At 38.1% G+C, this 23,531-nt stretch overlaps 1 protein-coding gene and 1 long non-coding RNA gene across 3 annotated transcripts in view; one reads left to right on the top strand and one right to left on the bottom strand.

Moving 5' to 3' along the window:
* Positions 1–3,485, bottom strand: part of SPATA16 (spermatogenesis associated 16) — a 311,103-nt gene extending 307,618 nt beyond the window's left edge. Inside the window, exon 1 of one of the 2 annotated variants that reach the window (XM_074192524.1) lies at positions 3,412–3,485. The gene's annotated coding sequence lies outside the window, so the exon portion shown is untranslated. Of the gene's footprint in view, positions 1–2,889; positions 3,007–3,411 lie in introns of those variants that run through there. The other variant, XM_074192522.1, reaches the window with a different exon arrangement.
* An 18,129-nt stretch (positions 3,486–21,614) lies between these two features.
* LOC141491612 (uncharacterized) overlaps positions 21,615–23,531 on the top strand; it is a 92,867-nt gene continuing 90,950 nt past the window's right edge. Inside the window, exon 1 of the long non-coding RNA XR_012469666.1 lies at positions 21,615–21,686. This is a non-coding gene — a long non-coding RNA (uncharacterized LOC141491612). The remainder of the gene's footprint in view (positions 21,687–23,531) is intronic.

A 23,531-nucleotide genomic window follows, 5' to 3' on the forward strand; every position in this document is an offset into this window, starting at 1 on the left:
TCAGTGGAGCTTCTATTTTACCCTATATGAAATCAAGCCAATAAACATTTATTAAGCACTTATTGAATGACAGGAGATGCTTCCTCATGATGATGATGATGAGGAGGAGGATGGTTTGTCTTTCACTCTCAAAGAAGACATCAGGGAGGGGATGCCTTGACAAGCAAGTGAAGTGGGTTTGAGGGAGGAGGACTTCTCTAAGACACCAACCTCACTTTCTCCTCCAGAGTCATCTGGGTTCAGTGATCAGATATGGATCAGGACGACTAGAGATTAGGGTTGTTAGGTGGCTCAGTGGATAGAGCACAAGCCCAGGAATCAGGGGGGACCTGAATTCAAATCCAGCCTGTAATGCTCAATACTTACTAGCTGAATGACCCTGGACAAGTAACTGGAGGTAATCTCACAGAGAAGGAATTGATTAGTAGCTAAAGGGGACTTGAAGAAGGTGGCATATGAATCGAAGACTTGAAGGACACCAGGAAATTGAGGCAAGGTAAAAAGCATTCCACATATAGGGACAGCCCAGGAAAAGACAAGGACTGGGGAGGTGATGTTTCATATGAAAGGAAAACTAGGCAGCCAAGGTGGGAAAGGAGATAGGACATTGGGCCTGGGATCCCAAAGACATGAATTCAAATCTGCAGACCTTTGACACTGATAGGATATGTCACCCTGGAAAAGTCACTGGCCTGCCTACTTCAGTTTCCTTATCAATGAAATGGGGACAATCACAGTACGTATGTCCCAGAGTTGTTACAAAAAATCAAATCACATTTTAGAGCCATTTGCAAAACTTAAAGCAGTATATAAATATAAATATTGGTATTATTCTTAGTAGCAAGGAAGTCAGTGTTACTGGATCAGGGTCTGTGGAGGGGAGGAAGATAGGAAAGACTATGAAGGTAGGAAGAGGTCAAGTTGAACAGGGATTTATTTTACATTTGGTCCTGGAGGTATCAGGGAGCCACTGGAGTTTATTAAGTGGGGTAGATGATATGGTCGGACTTATACTTTAGGAAGATCACTGGAATCTCAGTGGAAAATAGACTAGAATGGGGAAAGACAAGGCAAAGAGATCAAGCAGAAGGTTATTGCAGTAGTTGTGGTATAGGATAGAGTTGGGCAACTAAGAGACTTTCTGGATAAATTCCTGAGTTCAAATCTGAACTCAGACATATTACTTATGTGACTCTGGGCAAGCCTTTTCCCCTTGTTTGCCTCAGTATCTTCCTCTATAAAATGAACTAGAGAAGGAAATGGCAAACAATTCCAGTATCTTTGCCAAGAAGACACCAAATGGGAGCATCAAAGATATGATTGAAATGACTGAGTATCAGTAAAAGGTCTAAGATAATGAGGACCTGTAAGTGTCAGATGAGAGAAAGGAGCTTATGTAGTTGAGTGTAGAACAGATTGGATATGTTGGGTGGATGATAATGAGGAATGAAAGATGATACCTAGGTCATCTGCTTCCAAGCCACAGAATCCTTTCAATGTAGGAAGAATGAGGATGGGATAATGATGGTTATAGGGGTAGAGGTAGGGATGGGGAAGAGGACAGAGAAGGGAATGGGTTTGGGGATGAGAGTAGGGGTAAGGAAATGGGCCTGGAAATCAAAGTGGGGACAGAGATGAGGATGAGAGTCAAGATGAGAATGGAGATGATGGTTGAGATAAGGGGAAAGGTGAGGATGGGATGAAGGTAGAGATGAGGAGAGAAATAAGGATAGATGGTGTTGAGGATAGAGATGATGATGAAGATAGGAGGGTGAAATATGAATGGGCATGAGGGTCAAGATGAAAATAGAGATGATTTTTGAGATGAGGATGGAGCTAAGGGTAGAGGTGGGGATGGGGTAAAGGTAGGGACAAAGATAAGGGTTTATATGAAGATGGAGTTGAGGGTAGAGATGAGGATGAGGACCAGAGTAGTGATGAAGATAAAGATGGGGATGAAGGTCAAGATAAGAATGGAAATGATGGTAGAGATGAAGAAGGAAATAAGGGAAAAGGTGAAGATGAGGTTGAAAGTAGAAAGGAAGAAAGGAATAAGAGTAGAAATAAAGATAGGGTTGAGGGTAGAGATGAGGAACAAGATGAGGGATAAAGATGGGGGTGGAGATGGGGTTGAGGATGAGGATCAAGATGAGAATAGAGGTAGATGATGTTTGAGATGAGCATGGAGATAAGGGTAGAGAAGAGGATGGGGATGAAGCTAGAGATGAAGAAAGGAATGAGGATAGAGATGAGGATGGAAGATGGGTGGAGATGGAAACTGGGATGAGGTCAAGGTAAAAATGGAGATGATGGTTGAGATGAGAACGGAGATAAGGGTAGAGAAGTGGATGGGGCTGAAGATAGAGATGAGGAAAAGAATAAGGGTAGAGATGAAGAAAATAAGGGTAGAAATGAGGATGAAGATGGGGTGGAGATGGAAATGGGGATGAGATGGTGTTGAGATGAGGGTGGGTATAAAGGTAGAGATGAGGAGAGGAATAAGGGTAGATATGAAGATGGGGTTGAGGGTAGAGATGAGGACAAGGATGAGGAATAAAGAGTGGGGTGGAGATGGGGTTGAGGATGAGGATCAACATGAGAATAGAGAAGATGATTGAGATGAGCATGGAGATAAGGGGTAGAGAAGAGGATGGGGATGAAGATAGAGATGAAAAAAAGAATAAGGGTAGAGATGAGGATGAAGATGGGGTGGAATTGGAAATGGGGATGGAGGTCAAGGTAAGTTTGGAGACAATGGTTGAGATGAGGATGGAGATAAGGGTGGGGATGAAGGAATGGAGAGACTCCAATGATGGTGGGAATGAGCCCAGCTTTCCCTCCCTTCCCAGTTATTTCCCTTTCTCTCCCCAGTTCCGCTTGGTGTCCTACCAGTCAAGGGCAGCTTCTCCCAAGCCAAGCCAGGGTTGGGGCCTTCCAGACGGCTACACACGACCTTGACCTTAGCCTGGGACCAAACGCCCTCGGCCCGGCATTCTGCCCGCGAACTCCCTTCTTTTTTTTGAAACATCACATTCTACTGGTCTCACGGCCCGCCGCCCCTCTCCCCTCCGGCTAGTTCCCCCGAGGGACCACGTGGGGGGCACCCCTGCAGGGCAGGGGCTGAGGCTGGGCAGGGACAGCCTGGGCCAGTCTAGTCTGACCGTGGCCTCTGGGCATCCGTGGCTTTGGAGCAAGTTCATTAGCCCAACGGATGTCTCCACTTGAAAACAGACCAAGTGTTGTGAGTCCTAGGAGATCGGAGGGTGGGGAGCGGCTTCCCCCCTAAAGATGAGGTAGCAAGACCATCGAGGACCATAATGGAGCCCGAGCTGCACCCACGATCCCCCCTTTCCAAGCAGTTGAGTTCATTTCTCTTCCCCGTGTTTCGGGGACCCGCGATGAGCCCCCCACCTGTGTCTGTGCGGGGAGGGGTCTTGGCTTGTTGGAGCTGCTCACTATCTGGTCAGAAGCCTCGCTCCTCAACGGACAGGCATTTATTCTCTTTAATTCACCAGGCATGGCTTTCCCTTAGGGGAATTTTTTTAGAGGGGGAAAAATTCTTTAAGTTTTTTTAAATTAAAAATTAAATTTAAATTAAACATAATTTAAATTTAGTTAAATATTAATTTAAATGATATTGAATTAAATAAAAATTAAATTTAAATTTAAAATTCTTCAGGGAAAAATTGTAACAAAAGTATTGTTTCTATATATGTATGTATGTATGTATGTATATTTGCTTGGATGATGATGATGATGATGATGATGATGATGATGATGATGATGATGATAATGATAATGATGATGGTTATGTTTCTCTTTCATTCTCAAAGAAGACCATGACCATCAGGGAGGTGATGCCATGACAAGCAAATGAATTGGATTTGAGTGAGGGGGCACTGTGTTTCCTGCCAGCTTCATTTTCTCCTCTAGAACCATCTGGATCCAGTGGCCAGATATGAATCAGGATGATTGGAGATGGTCCTGGATGGGAGATACTCAGGCTTAAGTGACTTGTCCAAGGTCACTCAGTAAGTGCAATGAACTGTCTGAGGCTGGATTCAAATTCCTGCCCTCCTGACTCCAAGGCCAGTGCTCTCTCCACTGTGCCATGTAAATGCCCAATAGACAGATAGATGAATATATGGATGGATAGATGGATGGATGGATGGATGGATGAAAAGGATTCTGCCACTGAAAATACTGGGAATCCCCATGGTCTAGTTTACTATATGATACTATTATATTAAATTTCAAATAATGTTCTCCTTAAAAAATGTTCATAAAAACAAAATTCTTTACAGGTGTAGATAATGGGAAGTATCATTGATACCTACTCACAGGGTCACCACCATGAGCTACTCTCTGAAGTAAGGTCTTTGAGCAGTTACGGGAGCACTGTGTTACAGAGATAAAAGACACCAGCCCTACTGGAGCAAAAAGGTGAACCACAAGACTTCTCCTAGAGCAGCTGTTCAAGGTCACCTTTAGATCTGATTGTCAGGAGGCCTGTGTCCTCTCTTCCAGGAGGCGAAAACCTACCGTCAACTAAGAGAGTAGAAGGATGTGATGATAAAAATTCTGGGATTTAGATTCAAGAGACCTGGGGATGTCATTGCAATGAACTGTCCTTTATGTATCTATATAATGTATATGGAAGTAACAAAGGTGTTTGAATATGGATAGTTTAATTACAAAGGGATTGTTGAAAGGCTAATTTTCCCAACTAGAAAGGTCTGAAGGTTCATGGGAAGTGGTGTATATCTGGAAGTTTGGTGTATATCTGGATATAGATGTAAATTTTAGAAAATTTGGGGTTACGAGGCCCAGCCCCCAGAACAGAAAATACCAGTGAACAGTTTGGGGGCTTTTCAGGCTAAACAACTTACTTAAGCAATGGTCTGCTTTGAGAGAAATGATATAAATACAATAACTAATTATTGAATTAGGACCAAGGTTTTCCCCCTTTTCTATTTCCTCATCCAGAAGTCTTTTTTAATCTTCTTAAAAGATTTACCAATCAAAAAGAGTAAAAGAAAGTCTCAATTTAAGCCAATGGATGGATTCCTGCTCATGGGGCATACTCAAAAAGTTCTGGGAAAATGTGGATTCTCTCTTTTGTCAAACAGATGATAAGGAAATTGATGTCTCTTTTTCCAAGATTTGGATGTTCAGGGTCACATACTTCAAGACTGTCATTGTAATATTTATTCTCTCATTGATTGTTACCCCATCAGAGTTGATTGTGAACACACTGCCAGGAGGAAGCTTTGGTTTAGTGTCTCTGACTTCTTTTATTAATAACATAATTTTATTAATGACAAGATTAAATTATCCAGAAATTCTGTCTCTCAAACTTTTTAAACATCTTAGCCTGTTGTTACTATTAGATCCTGATGGATGTCACCCCTCTTCACTTCCTCCTCTTCCTTGATTCCTTGTCTTATTTTCTTTAAATTTCTTTTACTATATGTATTTTATGATGGATTTTTGGGCTTCCAATAAACATGAGCTGCTGCATTCTGAGCAAATGATTGCTATGTAAGAGTAGGCAAAGGGAATCTATGAACTAATAGCCCCAGTCACTTTAACTAGGACCCTGTATTGATGAGCACATCTCTATTGGAAGAGTACCCCTGAGATTAATGTGTCTGTTTTCAGTGATTTACCTTACAATGTGGATTCACTAGACTCTAGCCTATTTGCCAAAAGGTGTCTATCAGCAACCTGCAGTGAGTTAGTCTTATTCACTCCCATACGTCTTTGCTGGTGTTCACTGGCTGACCTTGTTGAGTTGTGCACCCAAACCAGTCTCAACCTTGTGATCAAGGGCAAAAGAGCCTGCTTCTGGGTCCTACCTCTTCCTGGAAAAGATTTTTCCATTCTGTTTTCCAAACCCTGCCTGAACTTCCCTTTGGTGGTTTTCATTCTTAAATTATCCTGGCTTCTCACTGTGGACTCCTTTGTACTTTGTATTAGGGTCCCTTGACACTCGTGTCTGATTTTCCTCTTAATAAAACATTTCTGCTTTCAAATCATCATGGACTCCTCTGCATTTTGAGGGATGGACTTCCACAACTTGATGATATATATATAAATATATAATGTATAACAAATATATGCATATATAAATGTGTGTATCATATGTGTTTATCAAGGATAGGAATGAATTTTATAGAATTTTTTAAAATTCTGAAGTCAAATGTACTTATTTAAAACAAAGGTATCCATCCACCAAAAAGCTAAAGAAGAAGAAATGCCTAAGGCTAGCAAGGACCCAATCTGTCCCTACCATCTTTAGAACCTTTGCTATTTGGAAGGAGCTGTCAGTTTGTGCTGAACTGCCTTTGACAACAAAACATCTGAGCAGGATTTCATCAGAGGCAGTTTAAAGGGTCTTTGTTTTGGTGGAATCATGATTATATCTTGGGACAGGAATTTAAAGAATTTTTAACTGTGAAAAGATTTTTCTGGAGCAGAGAATAAAAACCTAAAATTGTTGGTAAAAAGCAAAAAAATGAACAAATTTTTATTTAAGCATCAACTATATAAAAAGTACTGTGTTGGTGTGACTGATAGAGGAACAGAAATAGAAGAGTCACTTCCCTCAAAGATCTTTTATTTTAAATATGAGACAACTACTCAGATGGGGTCACATGGGGTCACACCATTCTTGAGTAATGCCCCAAACAGACTAAAATATAATTGGGAAATATTAACAAAATAAGTAAAAATATAATAAAGCAGAGATAATGTTGAATGTGGTTTTCTCATGTTTCTTTCTTTTTTTTTTTTTTAGATTTTTTTTTTTGCAAGGCAAACGGGGTTAAGTGGCTTGCCCAAGGCCACACAGCTAGGCAATTATTAAGTGTCTGAGACCGGATTTGAACCCAGGCACTCCTGACTCCAAGGCCAGTGCTCCATCCACTATGCCACCTGGCCACCCCTGAATGTGGTTTTCTAAGTTTATTTCTGATCCCCAGAGATCCTTATATAAATTTGGTGACCTCATTTCTATTTTATTTTTGATACCACAGGTATAAGGGTTACTATATAACATAAGCACATATATTGCTCTTGTTAATCATTTGTTTTCAAAGAGGTCCAATGACATCATTGGGTTATGCCTTTACTCATTTGAGAATTGGATTGAAACGAGACAGAATTGCTCAAAGTTGACAGCATCATTTTCTCTTTTTCAGTCATCCAAGTCTAGTGGCAGAGTAAAAATCAACAGGACTAAGGAATGGTTGGGAATGCAGTGGATAACCTTGGCATCTTTGATGTCTGACCCAAGCTCTAAGAGTTTCATAGTGACTGTTTCAGTCGCCTTCATGGTCCTCCAAGGAAAGTCTTCACATGCTTGATAGACACCCCACCTAATTAACTGATGGGTTTGAGACTTATTGTCAAAATGGTTCTTCTAGGATTTGGCAGCTAAGCATGCTATAGCTTCTTACAGGGAAAGAAGTCAGCGGGACAAATCAAAAATCAAAGGAATGTTGGAAGCACTAATTGGGGGAGGGGCATCAAATAAATAGCCCAGTGTTTTGTTTATATTTTGCTTCTATTTAAATGATATATACACACACACACACACACACACACACACATAGTTTTCCTTCAGTAGTCTACTTCATTTTTGTCTTTTTTTTTAATCCCAAAGAGTCTAGCACAGTACTTGGTAGGTTAAAGAACAATTGTTGATTGTATTGTTTTAAATTGAAAGGCTGAAATGAGGCAGGGGAAATTATTTTAGGAACAGAGAATAACCTTCAAATGAATGGAGGCAGAAGACTTAAAGTGAGATTGGGAAGCAAAACGAGCACAGTTTGGTCAGATTGGAAGTAGAAATTTGAGAAGTAGGTTTAAGTTATATTGTGGAATATTTTAAATGTGAGGCAAGAGAATCTGTATTCTATAACCTACACGCAAAAGGAAGAGATGAAAAGGAGATGTGAAGAGATGAAAAAGATGTGAAAAAGAAGAGATGTGATCAAGCCAGACCCTAGAGATGTCATCATTAATATGACAAGATTTTCCAGCTTTTCAGATGAGGTAGTGTGTGTATTGCATCACTCTTCAGAATTTTAGAAAAAACGCTTTAGTGGAATCTTTACTAATTAAGTTCAGTTAGCTATGTTAGCTATGTGACGCCAGACAAATCATTTAACCATTTTTGCCCCAGTTTTTTATCTGTAAGATGACATGGAGGAAAAAAATGGCAAATCACTCCATATCGCTGTTAAAAAAAAAACTCCAAACTATGCCCAAAGGGCAACAGAAATGAGCATACCCTTTGATCCAACAATACCACTACTGGGTCTATACCCTGAAGAGATGACAAAAAAGGGGTAAAAACATCACTTGTACAAAAATATTCATAGCAGCCCTGTTTGTGTTGGCAAAGAATTGGAAATCCAGTAAATGTCCTTCAATTGGGGAATGGCTTAGCAAATTGTGGTAGATGTATGTCATGGAACACTATTGTTTTATTAGAAACCAGGAGGGACAGGAATTCAGGGAAGCATGGAGGGATTTGCATGAACTGATGCTGAGTGAGATGAGCCTGAACCAGAAAAACACTGTACACCCTAACAGCAACATGGGAGTGATGTTCAACCTTGATGGACTTGCTTGTTCCATCAGTGCAACAATCAGGGACAATTTTGGGTTGTCTGCAATGGAGAATACCATCCAGATAAAGAGTCATGGAATTTGAACAAAGTTCAAGGACTATTATCTTTAATTAATAAAAAAACAGATATCTTATTGTCTGAAAACAAAAAACAAAAAAAAAAACCCCTCCAAATAACATCATGAGGAGTCAGACTGAAAAACATTACTGAAAAACATCTAAAAGTTTTATTAGGTATATATTATATATAAGATGTCATGCTAGGAACTGGAGAACAGATCTTACCCATAAGGACCCTATATTTTACTGGAAATTTAGAAGAAAATACTTTTTTTTAATTGAAATTTTATTTTATCTTTTCAGAAAATTATATACAATGGTAGTTTTTCACCATTCAACGATTTGCAAATTTATGAGTTCCACATTTTTCTAATACCCATCCCCTCTCCCTCCCTATGGTGTCAAAAAGGATAAAAGTTGTACATTTTCATTTGTGTTTAACATATTTATATGTTAGTCATTTTATGAAAGAGGAATTAGAATTAAGGGGAAAGGAAAAAAAAAACCATGAGAAAGAAAGGAAAAACATAAGGAAAGTTTTAAAAAAAGTGAACATAGTATAAATTCAGATTCTGTGGGTTTTTTCCTCTGATGTGGATGGCATTTAGATCTCTCAATGATCTCTGAACTGCAGATAGGAGTTGCATCCATCATAGTTGATCATCTCACAGTGTTGTTGTTAATGTGAACAATGTATACCCCTCACTTAGTATCAGTTCATGTAATTCTTTCCATGCTTCCAACCAATGGTTTTATTTTTAGGTTTTTTTTTTACAAGGCAAATAGGGTTGAGTGACTTGTCCAAGGCCACACAGCTAGGTAATAAGTGTCTGAGGCCAGATTTAAAATCAGGTACTCCTGACTCCAGGGCTGGTACTCTATCCATTGTACCATCTAGCTGCTCCCAATCATGATTTCTTATGGAACAATAGTAATCCATAACATTACCATAACTTTTTCAGCCATTCCCCAATTGATGGGCATTCCCTCTATTTCCAATTCTTTGCCATCACAACAAGAGCTGATAAAATATTTTTGAAAATGTGAGACTTTTCTCATTGTTTATTATTTCTTTTGGATATAGACCTGCTATTGGTATTACCGGGTCAAATGACATGATCAGCTTTATTGCTCTTTGGACATAGTTCTAGATTGCTCTCCAGAATGATTGGATCATTCTGCAGATCCACTAACAGTGCATTAATGTCCCTCTTTTACCACAACCTCTCCAACATTGATCATTTCCTTTTTTGTCATGTTAGCCAATCTGATAGGTGGCAGATGATACTTCATAGTTGTTTTAATTTGCATTTTTCTAATCAGTAATGATTTGAAGCAATCTAATTTCTTCATCTGAAAAAGTCTGTATCCTTTGGCAATTTATCAATTTGGGAATGATTTGTAATCTTATAAATTTGATTTCAATTCTCTATATGGTTTAGAAATGAGTCTTTTATCAGGAGCATTAGATGTGAAAATTGTTTCCCAGCTATTTTCCTTCTAATCTTGGCTGCATTGGTTTTATTAGTCCAAAACTTTTTTAATTCAATATAGTCAAAATCATCTATTTTACAATGTATAATGTTCTCTGTTTCTAATTTGGTCATAATTTTCTCCCATTTCCATAACAGATGACAGATGGAGTAGGTCTTGCCCTTTATGTCTCAGTCCTATATCTATTTTGACCTTATGTTGGTATTAGGTGTGAGATGTAGGTCTGTGCCTGTTTTCTTTCAGTTATTTTCCAACTTTCCTAGCAGTTTTGTTGAATAATGAGTTTTTGTTCTGGAAACTAAGTCTGGGTTTGTCAAACAGATTACTTTAGTTATTTGCCATTTTTTCTTTTGTACCTACTCAAATCAACTCTATTTCTTAATCAGTACCAGGCAATTTTGATCACTGCCACTTTATAATATAGTTTTAGATCTGTACAGCTGTCACTTTCCTTTTTGTGTTCATTTTTTCATCATTTGCCCTGATATTCCTGCCAAAATGGTTAAATCCTTACAGATACTTACAAAAGAAAACAAGACAATAGACTGAAGAGGCCTGCGAAAGCCTTCTTGAAGAAGGTTGGATTTTTGTTGGGCCTTTTAAAGGAAACTAGGAAGATGGAGCTTAGTGAATGAGGAACAACCAGGAGGCCAGTAGTACTAGAAAATCCATGGAGGGCAATGCTGTGCCAGAACACTGGACAGGTAGGAATGGACCAGGTTGTAAAGAACTATAAATGCCAATGCAAAAGCTTTATATTTTATTGTAGATGTAATCTGAGTAGCAGAGATAAAATGGTCATATATGTGCTTTAAGAAAATCAGTTTTGCAGTTGAGAAGATGGATTGAAGTTGAGAGAGATTTGAGGCAGAGATCATTTAGAAGGTTCTTGCAATATTTTAAGAAGTGAGGAAGGCCTGGAATAGATTCACAGCTGAGGAAGTGGAAAGAAGGGGACATTTACTAGAGAGCTTGTAATGGCAGCAAATTAGACAGATGGGGTAAAAGGCGGAGCTGGAGAGGACACACTCTTCTTGATGATTGAAAAGAGCTTGTTATAAAAATTTGTATATTCTTTTTCCAGTTTTAAAAAATCTGTTGTCCCAGGACAGTTGGGTTATGCAATGGATAGAGCACTCGCCTTGGAGATTCGAATCCAGCTTCAGACACTTAATAATTACCTAGCTATGTGACCATGAATGAGTCACTTAACCCCACTGCCTTGCAGAAACAAACAAAAAAACCCTATCGTTGCCCAGGATGTCTCCTTTGGGTGTTGAGGTGAGCCCAAGTTCTCAGTGGCTATACCAGTGGAGCACAAGGTCTGCTGTGCTTTATGTTGGAAAGATTTGAAGGACAGTCCAAGTTTCCATGTCTTTTTCATAAGCGATAATACAGCTAAGTCATGAGAGGCGCATCACCAGTCCAATGGTCATTTAGTGATATAAGCTTATTTTGGGGTGATGTTTTTTCTATGTTCACTAAAAAAACAAAAGACTAACTCTATGAGCTCACCTCAGTGATTGGGGTGGAGGGAATTCTGATAGGATGGACTGGGAGAATGGATTGTAATAGAACTTCCAAATTAATAAGATTATGGATCCCATGGACCCCCTTTGTATCTTAGGGGTTGTTGAATAAAGGCCCTCAGTATTTCAAATTCAAAATGTGATAATACTTTTTCCAATGATTATAAAATTTCCTCATATAAAATTCCCAAAATTTATCCCCAAGTACTTTTTCATAAGAATAATAGCTAAGATCTAATATTTAAATAAAGTTTACCATTTTGCAGGCACTGTGCTCGGTGCTTTAATTCATTCTATCCTCATAGCAATCCTGGGAGGTAAGTGTTGCTATTATTCTTTTTTTCACAGTTGAGGAACTGAAACAAACAGGGATCAAATTGACTTGCCCAGTTTTATGCTATTAGTCAGTATAAGGCTGGATTTGAACTCAAGTCTTGCTGATTTCAGATCCAGAGTTCTATCCACTGTGCCACTTTTGATACCTTTCTTCCCATTATTTTCCTATTTCCTATTTCCCTTTCTTCTTCCTACAGGTACAAAATTCAAGCCCCACCCCTTAATTTCTCAAATCTTTATTCATGATGTGAATTTAAACCTGAGAATTCAAATCAACACAATTTAAGAATCTGCCTTTTAAAATCATATTTTGCATGAATAATGCTTAGGAAAATAATAAATACTTTATAAATGTGGTTCAGTTGGGTTTGATTCTTTGAGATCCTATGGATGGGAGCATACCAGTTCCATCCATTTTCTTGGCAAAGATACTGAAGGGGTTTGCCATTTCCTTCTCCAGTGGATTAAGGCAAAGAGAAGTTAAGTGACAGCTAGTAAATGTTAGAGTCCACATTTGAACTCAGATTTTCCTGACTCCAAATCCAGAGTTCTATCCATTGAGCTAACTAGTTTTATTAGCTGTCATCATCAGTTATCACCATCACCATCACCATCACCATCACCATCACCATCACCATCACCATCACCATCACCATCACCATCACCATCACCATCACCATCACCATCACCATCACCATCACCATCACCATCACCAACCATTAACATGAACATCACATCATATTTTATATATATTTGTATATTATGAGTATATACTGTCTCCCATGATAGAATTTAAGCTCTTAGAGGGCAAGGGCTATCTAGGTTTTGTTTTGTATCTCCATTGCTTTATTAGCAGGTGCTAAAAATGCTTATTGTTTGATTAATCAGTGATTTGTCTCTGCCTTCTCATGCAGTTCTTTTCTAATGCATCAGCTGCTAATGTCTCTTACAAGGACACATTATCTTCCATTAGCAACACTGGATAATTCCCTCAGGAATGGAATGCTGACCTTGTTTACAGATACAGCTAGATGGGAAGGTGGATAGAGCCCTGGACTCAGTCAGAAAGACCTGAGTTCTAATCCTCCCTCAGATACTTTTAACTGTGTAGCCCAGGATTAAAAACTTAACCACTTTCTGCCTCAGTTTTCTCTACTGTAAAATGAGAATAGAAATAGCACCTACTTCTTAGGATTGTTGGGAAGACAGAATGACGTAATATTTATAAAATAATTTGCTAACCTAAAACACTATTGTTGATATTTATTCATTTCAGTCATTTCCAACTCTTCATGACCTCATTTGGGATTTTCTTGGCAGAGACAACAGAGTGGTTTACCATTTCCTTCTCCATTTTACAGATGAGGAAACTAAGGCAAACAGGGTTAGGTGATTTGCTAAGGGTCACACAGCTACTGAGTGTCTGAGGCCAGACTCAGGAAGATGAGTCTTTGTGATTCCAGACCTGCCATTATAGCTGCTGTGCCACTCTATTATTATGGTCTATCATCATTATTATTTAAAACTATCCCTCATACAAGATGATATAATAGAGCACTAGAATAAAGTCAAAAAGATCTGTTGTCTATCCAGGTCATTTCCTATTATTTACCTGGTTTTAAAAAGTTTCCCAGCCTCATTCCAAAAACCCCTTTGGCAGATATTAAAACTCCAGGTTATAAATAGAAAAGTTGGTTTGTTGGTTTGATACCTTATGCAGGTTGGGGTGGGAAAACTGTCTCTTTTTTGGTCCAGGTTGTCATGACACGTCTATGATTAAAAAAATAAATCCTGTGACATTTTAGGAGTGGCATAAGAGTCACCTGGTTTATCCCTGAATAGTCCTGAAGACTTTGAACTTGGTGTTTTAGCTAGAAAAGGTCAGTTAGGAATAAAAAACATCGCTTAGTGAGTCATGTTACTAAAGGCAGAGGCAGCTTGAGTATGTCTGCTTTGGACATGGAGTTGGTTTTTTAGTAAGCTTTCACAGAATGAGAATTCTAAAAATAGAAGAATTGGGAAGTTAGATTACTGAGTAAGTAAGGCTCAAATTGGGTGATACTTAAAGGTACTTTCTGGGTCTTAGAGTGCTGGGAAAGGTGGGTGTATTACTGTGAATGCTCAAACTGGCTAATAATCTGTAATTTGGGTCTGATGTGGGTGTGTTGATGCTTGTGTTTTTGATTTACTGGACTGGTTGCCTAGTTTAATGGATGGCCATCAGACTTACGAGTGATTGTTGGTAAATAGGAGTCAATGTTGCAAAGTTGGAAAAAAGTCAGAATTTGGAGTAAAAGGATCAGAAGTGAAATATTTTATTTTTCCCTTCCTTTGGCAAGATAAATGAAGATAGACAGACCAAGCACTTATTAAATATATACTATGTGGCTGTCACTGTGTTAAAGACTAGAGAGCTAAATACAAACAAACAAACAAATAAAAGACAATCCCTGATCTCAAAAAGCTTACATTTTGGTATGGGAAGACAACATATAAAAGGGAACTAACTAGGGCAATGGGTAGAGTGCTGGACCAGGAATCAGGAAGACCTGAGTTCAAATTTGATTTCAGAATTACTAGTTGAGTGACCCTGGCTAAGTCACTTCCCCTCAGTTTTCTTTGTCTCGGTTTCCTCATCTGTAAAATAAACTGGAGAAGGAAATGGCAAACCAATCCAATACCCAAAAGGGATCACAAAAGTTTGAATATGACTGAAATGACAAAGCAGCAGCAACAAAGAAAGGAGAAAGGTCCCCCATGGTGACATTTGTACAGATATTGGAGAAGCAAGAAAAAGAAGGAGCAAATCTCTCATTCTCTTTTGGCAGCAATTTTGTCATATAGAATGAGGGGGTTTGGAATAGGTGAGCCCTAGGCTTTCATATGTTATGAAAGTACCAAGCTTTAAACTGGTTTACCTTTTGCATTCTGCACCAGCTTTGGTGAGAGGGGATTGACTTTAAAGAAAAGGACTAGAGCTGAGAAAGGAGTTAGAAAAGAAGAAGGTTTCATGGAGAAGGAGAAGGTTGGAGGGTTTTGTGAGTCTGAATTTGGGAGCCTTTGAAAAGTCGAAGGAGAAGGAGATAGGTTATGCCTGAAGGGACAAAAGAACATAGGCTAAGGGATAGAACTCTGGATAGAACAGAAGGAAATTCCCTAGCAGAAATCTCTCGTTTGGCTCATATTAATCATTCCAGAACATGTGTTCTGGTCCTGGGGTTAAATAGTACTGGTGCCTATGGTAATTTTCTCTTCTATAGAACCTGATTTTCCACCCCAGCAGGTGCTCTTTAGAGTCACCCATGGATTCAAGCGCTCCATAGCAAGTCGATAATGATGGTCTTTTTTTTTCCCTTTTAGGACTCACTCTGAATCACAGTCAGCAGGAATAGACCTGGAATTGTACTTACATTAATTAATCAATAAGCAGTTATTAAACTGTACTGAGGCAATTAGGTGGCACATTGGAGACAAGAAGATTCATTTTCCTGAGTTCAAATCTGAGCTCAGACATTTACCAGCTATGTGACCCTAAGCAAATCACGTATCCCTATTTGCCTCAGTTTCCTCATCTATAAAATGAAATGGAGAGAGAAATGGCAAGCTACTTCAGGACCTCTGTCAAAAAAACCCCAAATGGGGTAGGAAGTAGCAGTTATTTTACAGAGAAGAAAAAAAATATTGTAAATATTGTAAATATGACTTAAAAAACTTTTGAATTGAATCATGGACTAGATACTGAGCTAAATTCTTGGGATACAAAGAAAGATCTCTCTCTTTCTGTATGTATATCATTATTTATATACATATATGCACATAAACCTACATACAAAGTAGATGGAAGATAACCTTGTTGAGAAAGGCCCTCCTATATGGGAGCATCAGGAAAGGTCTCTTACTTGAGGTAAGAGCCAGAAAACCTAGCTCAAATGCTACTCGATTGATTACTCCTACGTGAGAAGTATTTTGAGCAATATTTTAACCTTTCCAAACCTCAGGTTTTCCTCATCTGTAAAATGAGAAGGCTTCTGCAATCTCTTCTAGTGAATGCCAGTCAGCAGGCATTTTTTGAGTGTTTACTTTGGGTCAGATGCTGGGCTAAGCACTGAGATACACAGAAAGGAAAAAAAAATCCTCCCTTGCTTCAAGGAGTTTACATTATGATGCAGAAAAATAAGAAATGCCTCCCCCCCCAACCTTCTTCATGCCTTTTTCAGGGACACGGAGAAAAATGTTGTAGATGGATAAACTGGGGCATATTTATACTATAGATTTAATCTATGCTTAAGTTGCATGAGCAATGATAAATTGTATTTCAGACTCTGAATTGGTGAGTACTATGATATTTTCTTTCTCTTTTTACAAAAGAGGAGAGCTAGACTTAACACAGTGATTAGCTGCATCAATGCTTTTATTTCTCTAAATATCCCTTAATGGTCAGGTTTTCTTTAGGTTTTTGCAAGGCAAATGGGGTTAAGTGACTTGCCCAAGGCCACAAAGCTAGGTAGTAATTAAGTGTCTGAGACCGAATTTGAACTCAGGTCCTCTTGACTCCAGGGCTGGTGCTCTATCCACTGCACCACCTAGCCACTCCCCTAATGGTCAGGTCTAATAAGTTTTCCTTCCTTGTGTTAATCTGGGAGTCAGTCCACAAGGCAAGATAGGAATGGCATACTTACTATAGCAGTCAGAATATGGGGTGTCCCATAATGTATGTCTTACCTTAAGATGAGATGGTTTTGAAAGGAACAAAAAAAAAATAAAAAAAAATAAAAAAATAAAAAAAGCAAAAAAAAAAGAAGAAAGGAACAGTGTGTTTGGCATATAATAAAGATAATTTCAGATAAGTTTTAATGTAAAATGCCTTTATTCTGAATTTTTACCTGTATGATCTTAGAGAAGAGAGTTAATTTCTCTGGGTCTCAGTTTCATAATCAGTGAAATGGGAAGATTGAACTATATGATGGTTTAAAGTTTCTTCTACCTCTAAATTCACAATCTTATGAAAAGTTTTGTTGTTGTTGTGTCCTTGGGGCTGTGGATGAACCACTGGACTCAGGTGGAGTTAGGAAGATCTGAAGTTTCAGTCCAGGCTCACACATTTCATGGCTGTGTGACCTCTCTCAACCTGTTTCCTCAAATGGATATTGAGAACAATAAATAATAGCATCCACCATCATGTATGTAGATCACCTATGCAAAGTGCTATGTAAGCCCTAAAATGCAATGTAATGTAGCTGTTATTACTAATCAAGAGTACAGGATGTACTCATGTGGTACAACAAATTTGAGGGGCTGGGATAGGGCATATATGGAGCCTTCTCTCTGGGGAATGACTTCCAAAGAAAGGGTGATGGTCTCCATTACCTAGCTCTTTAGGGCTTGTGTTCACAGTCAAATATGGTCTATATATGCAGCATATAGGCAGAAGGCAGAAGGACGTGGGTCACAAGGTTGGTATATTTACAAAAAAGGGAATTTTAAAAAACTCATGGAAGGAAAAAGAAGTTGTATCAAAAACCATTTTCCTTCAATTTTATATTTTGTTTTTTGAAGTCTTTGAGTTCCCTTAATTGAGACTTTGCTGACCTTGTGGTATATAACCCCCTTCCTGCCATTTGTGTTAATTTTTCAAGAAATACTGGGTATGTAGTTCTGGTTAGTAAGCACCTGCTAGTTTTCTGAACAGATTGAAATGTTACTTGAAAATAAAAAAGAATTATAATTCAAATAATTAAAACTGTCCTAATCCATGGCTCTGAAGGAGAAAGTGAGACTGGTGACTTAGCACAGCCTTTCCCTCACTCCAATCCAGTTCACTCACATTTCATGCTATCACCTCCCTAATGTCATGGTGTTCTTTGAGAACGAAAGAAAAATTTCACGAACGACAGAAATTACTAATTGTGGTAACAAATACTTGAGTGTCAACAAATGCAAAATGAACCATAGACCTGGGAAGGTCTTACTCAAATAAACAGGACCAAATTCAAGGTACCTGCATTCAAGGCTCCTGGGGGATGTTTAATCTTCAGTATTAAAGCAGGATATGTGCCCACATTTTGCTTTTGGTTCAAGAAAAACACATCTGGCCAGAATATTTGATGCTGTGTCCAACAAATTTCAGAAGCCTCACAAACTTAAGCTTCTTGTGGTTGGCCATCCACAGCATTCCAATTCCTGTTTCCACCTCTGAGTCCGTGCTTAGCCACTTTCTCCATTTTTCTTTCCACTTCTCAGCCTTCTATATAAGGCCTATCATGATGTCCTCTGCTGCTAGCACCTCTTTTACCCCAAATTATCTTGAATTGATTTTGAGTATTATATTTGTGCCTGCCCACAAAGAAGGTAAACTTTGTATCCCTAATATTTGTTGATGGAATGTTTGGGGAACATAGATTTACAGAGGCCATATCATCCAACCATGTCATTTTATAAATTAAAGAACTAAAAGAGATTAATGGATATCTCAAGGGTCACAGAACTGATGTCTGAGCCAGGATTCGAATTTACTGATTAGCTATCCCAAGATCTCTCATGTATCACAACATAAATGCAGGCCTACCCCTCTCCAAGTTTCCCTGACCAATGTTATTTATTAATAACAGTATTATTAATATAATAAAAGGATATTAGTATTGAACATAGTATCAGAAGACCCGAGTTAAGATTTGCTTCACAGATTTGCTTCACAAATCTCCTAACAAGTTATTTATCCTCCGACTTCCTCAGTTTCTTCATCAGAAAAATGGATTTAAAAATAGCACACACTTTCCAAGATTGTAAGGATCAGATGAGATCTGTTAACAATTAACAGGCCACAGACTGGCACACGGTAGGTACTATAGAAGTTCTTATTCTTTATTTTAACCAAAGCCCCACTCCAAAATTGAGTCCCTAAATTTTGTATTTTGACATAGTGGCCTCCAATTTTTTTTCATTTTCTTTTTTCCTTATTTATAAAAATTTATTTCATTAAATATTTACATGTAAAAATTAACATTCATTTAAAATCCTCTCATTCTCCCCCATTTCTCCTCTCTTCCTGAGAAATAAGCAATTTGATATTAATTATATATATGTGAAGTCATGCAATACATCGTCAACTAGCCACATTGCAAAGAAAATAGACAAAAACTCAAGAAAAATAAAGCAAAAAAACCTTATGCTTTAATCTGCATTCATAGTTCATCAGTTCTCTCTCTGGAGGCAGATGACATTGCTCATCATGGGCCCTTTACATTTGGTTTGGGCCATTTTCTTGATCTGAGTAGTTAAGTCTTTCACAGTTGTTCTTGATTACAATATTGTAGTTGCTACGTATCATGCTCTCCCAGTTCTGCTCACATCGCTGTGTGTGAGTTCATAGAAATCTTCCTATTTTTTTCCCCTGAAAGCATCCTGTTGTTCATTTCTTATAGCATAAGAATATTCCATGACATTAATAAACCACAATGGTTCATCCATTCCCCAATCCTTGTGCATTCCTTCAACTTCCAATGTTTTGGGGCAGCTAGGTGGCACAGTGGATAGAACACTAGCCTTCGAGTCAGGAGGACCTGAGTTCAATTCTGGTCTCACACTTAATAATTGCGTAGTTGTGTGACCTCGGGCAAGTCATTTAACCCCATTTGCCTTGCAAACAAAACAAAAACAATTGCCAATGTTTCACAAAAAGAGCTACTATAAATATTTTTGTACAAATAGGTATTTTTCCTTTTTCGTTGATCTCTCTGGGATCCAGACCTAGTAAATATATTGCTGGATCAAAGGGTATAGACAGTTTTAAACATAAATTACTATGAAAAATGGTTAAAGCAAACTCCCAGTTTATATTAATTTATAAATTATGGACATGTACTATGTATATCACATAATTTATGGACCCCACACAAAAATAGAGATGAAAAAGAAAGACATCAATATAAAATTATATTTAAATCTTTCATTTGTTTCCATAAAATGTAAAACTTTTCTGCTTTCACTAAATTTTTTCATTAATGGTTCTTTTGTAAGAACAGTGGGATGGAATATGCTTCACTATTTTTGAAAATCTCAGTTTAACACTTTATGAAACAATGATTCAAAAGTCTAGTTCTCAGTTTATTTTATTTTGATTCTCGGTCCTAGCTCACAAGATAACTCACAAAGCTATAAATGGAACAAGCCCCACTGGCTTTATTCAGGATATACACATTTTTCAATTCCACTCGCTAAATATGCAAATTTTTTTTACTGAAATTTGACTAGTAAAATTCCATCTCACCAATGTTAATAGGTTACTCTTATGAACTAATGGAAAGGTGTTAATTTTTAAAATTTATTTAGCTTTTCTCTATGACTTTTCATATTATTGAATTTATTTTTAAATTAACAACCTTTACTCTCTCTCTCTCTCTCTCTCTCTCTCTCTCTCTCTCTCTCTCTCTCTCTTATATTACAGCCTTACTGGAAAAAAAAAGAAAATCCAATCCCTGTAATAGATATACCTTGTCATAGGTAACTGAGCTTGTGAATCTGCCTAATAGGTAAAGCAGAGAAGTTCAGAAATGGGGTTGATTTCAGGGGAAAGAAAATTAATTTGGCTTGCAAATTTAGTTGATTTTGAGATGCCTAAGAGGTATCCCATTCAAAATGCCTGAAAGACAATTGCTAATATAGGACTAAAGCTCAGGAGAAAAGATATGGCTGGATATATAGTTGATATGTAGATATGATGGCTGAATCTTTGGGAAATAGATTATTGTAAACAGGTATGAAGTGGAAAGATATACTTATCGTGGGGGGTAAGGCATTAATAATGGTCAAGCAAAGGAAAAATGGAAGGAATAGTCAGAGATAGGATGGAGAGGAAAAGGGAAAGGGAGGGAGAGGAGGAAGAGGGAATGGGGGAGAGAGAGACAGAGAGAGACAGGGAGAGAGAGAGATCAAGTATCACAAAAATTCAAGGGAAAGGGTACCTAGGGGAAAAAAGGGGTAGCAACTAGTTTCAAATACTGCAGAGTTCAAAAAAAAACTGAGGGCCAAGAAAAGGACAATAAGAAATCACTGATAATTTAGGAGAGAGAAATTTCAATTGATTGATGAAGGCAGAAGTCATATTACAAAGGTAAAAGGAATAGAGGAAAGATAGTTGACGGTGGCCAAGAGGCTTGTAGGGTAAAAAGTGAGTGTCTTTTAAGGATGGGAAGATTTGTGCATGTATGTGGGTTACATGGAAAGAACTAGGAAATATAGACTGGCTGTTAGAAATACATCCAAATTCTTCTGTTTATAGATGGATGGAGAAATATATCCTTATCTTAAACTAGAAATGCAGAAATTCCTAGGTAGTGAAAGTCTTTATTTCTTGTTCTCTAGTCCAAAAGGTGAACCATAGACATTTGGGCCACTCTCAAGTTATAGCCAATACCAGTTTAAAATGACATTGAAAAATATTTAACAAAATAAATAAAAATGCAATGCAACATAGATAATGTTAATCTGTGGTTTTTTAAGTCAATGTAACTCCAACAAGGATCTGTTTCTATTTCAGCTTGACATCACTGTCTAGCCAGTCTCTTTCCAATCCCGCTGCTACTCTGGAATCCCTCTACTGTGTCAGGACTTCAAAATCTCAGGACTTTTAGGTATCTAAACAACCTCACCTATTCCAGCTCTCCTATGGTCTGATTTTAAAGTTATTTTTATAACTCATATTTTATTTGCCAGCATCATCATACTGTGATTATAGACTTAAATGTCCCTTATAATGTTGGTTAATCAAATGTCCTGTTCTCATGAAGCTTGTGAAGAACATTAATTATGCTTTTTTTTTTGTATGAGATTTCACAGAGTTAGGAATAGGTCCTGGGCTTTAGGAAACATTCTCACCCAATGAAAGTTGGCATTCTTCTCTGCATCCTGGACTCTTAAGTATCTAGCTCACTGAGAGATTCTGGGATTTAACCAGGGCCCCAGAGTTGATATTTGTTAGAAATAGAATTTGAACCCAGTTCCTTCTGCTAAGAAGATTTGTAAAAACAATAGTACATTCTCAGTTCCTCAGTGAAGAAAGAGTCAAAGAGTTTTATTTGGAGTGTCTAATTGTTCTTATTAAAATGTATTTAAAATAGTAAACAGAAAAATATTATGAGCCATAGCCTGCTCAAATTCCCCAAGCATTACCGGTGCTATTTGGACTAAAGGGAGCTACATTTTACACTTTCATTTACATTTTCTGCTTATTACAGAAAGAAAAAGTTGTCTTCATGCTGTGAGAACCTCGCTTTTAAAAGATTAATGAAATTAATGAAAATATAGCTTGGCAATCATTCAAATTACAGCACAACCAAGGTCCTCCTTTTGTCTTCATTCCCATTACTTCTAAGGCCACTTGAAGTTTCCTGTTTTTTAAAAGGCTCCATCTCCTGCTGAGCTATTTTTTTATTTTGGTAAATTTTGGACTCCTTTTCTAGACTCTTGCAAGGTCAATAAGAAAATGCTACAAAAGATGTTTTACTGAATCTCTCTTCATGCAGAACTTCAGAGGATCAAAGATTTGAACTTGGAATAAAGGCCCCTCCCCCTTGAATCCCACCCACTCATTTTACAGATAAAGACACTGAAGCTCAGAAATGTTAAATGGTTTGCCCAGGGTCACACAGTTGGTAATAGGCAGAAATGGGATTGTGAACCTCTATCCTCTGTCTTCAAATTCAGCCCACGTTCTACTGTACCAATACTGCTTCTGCCAAAGCAGTTGCTATTTTAAACATTTTTTGATTTGTGTTATTGCAAGGCAGTGGGGTTAAGTGTTTTGCTCAAGGTTGCACAGCTAAGTAAGAATTAAGTGTCTGAGGTCAAATTTGAACTCAGGTCCTGCTGACTCTGGGGCCAGTGCTCTATCCAATATTCCGCCTAACTGCCCCCTATTTTATAATATGTTGAAAGTGCATGGCAGGGAGGGAATAGGAAGCTTGGCATAGAGGGACCAACTTTCACCTAGCTCCGTATATTCCCTCAAATGGTCTCTTAAGATGCCTTCTAGTCAGAGATTTCTATTTCTATTCTAAGTAGAACAAGTATAATGGACCTTCAAATACTAGAAGTCAACTGTCATGCCTCCTTTGTGTCATTTTTCCCCCAGTCTGTACAGTTTGAATGGAGTAGATAGAGAGTTGAACCTCAAGTAGAGAAGTCCTAAGTACAAATCTGATCTAAGATACTTACCTGCTATGTGAATCTAACCAAGACCCTCAACCTCTGTCTCCCTCTGTTTCCTCAACTGTAAAGTGGGAATAATAATAGCACCAATATTAAAGTGCTTTTGGTTTGATTATTTTTCGTGAGGCAATAGGGTTAAGTGACTTGTCCAAGGTCACACAGCAAGTAAGTATCAAGGGTATGAGGCTGGCTTTGAACTCAAGGCTTCCTGACTCCAGGGCTAGTGCTTTATTCACTGAGCCACCTAGCTGCCCCACTCATGGTTTTTG

The sequence above is a fragment of the Macrotis lagotis genome, chromosome 6 (genome assembly GCF_037893015.1).
Source record: "Macrotis lagotis isolate mMagLag1 chromosome 6, bilby.v1.9.chrom.fasta, whole genome shotgun sequence".
Lineage (NCBI taxonomy): Eukaryota > Metazoa > Chordata > Mammalia > Peramelemorphia > Peramelidae > Macrotis > Macrotis lagotis.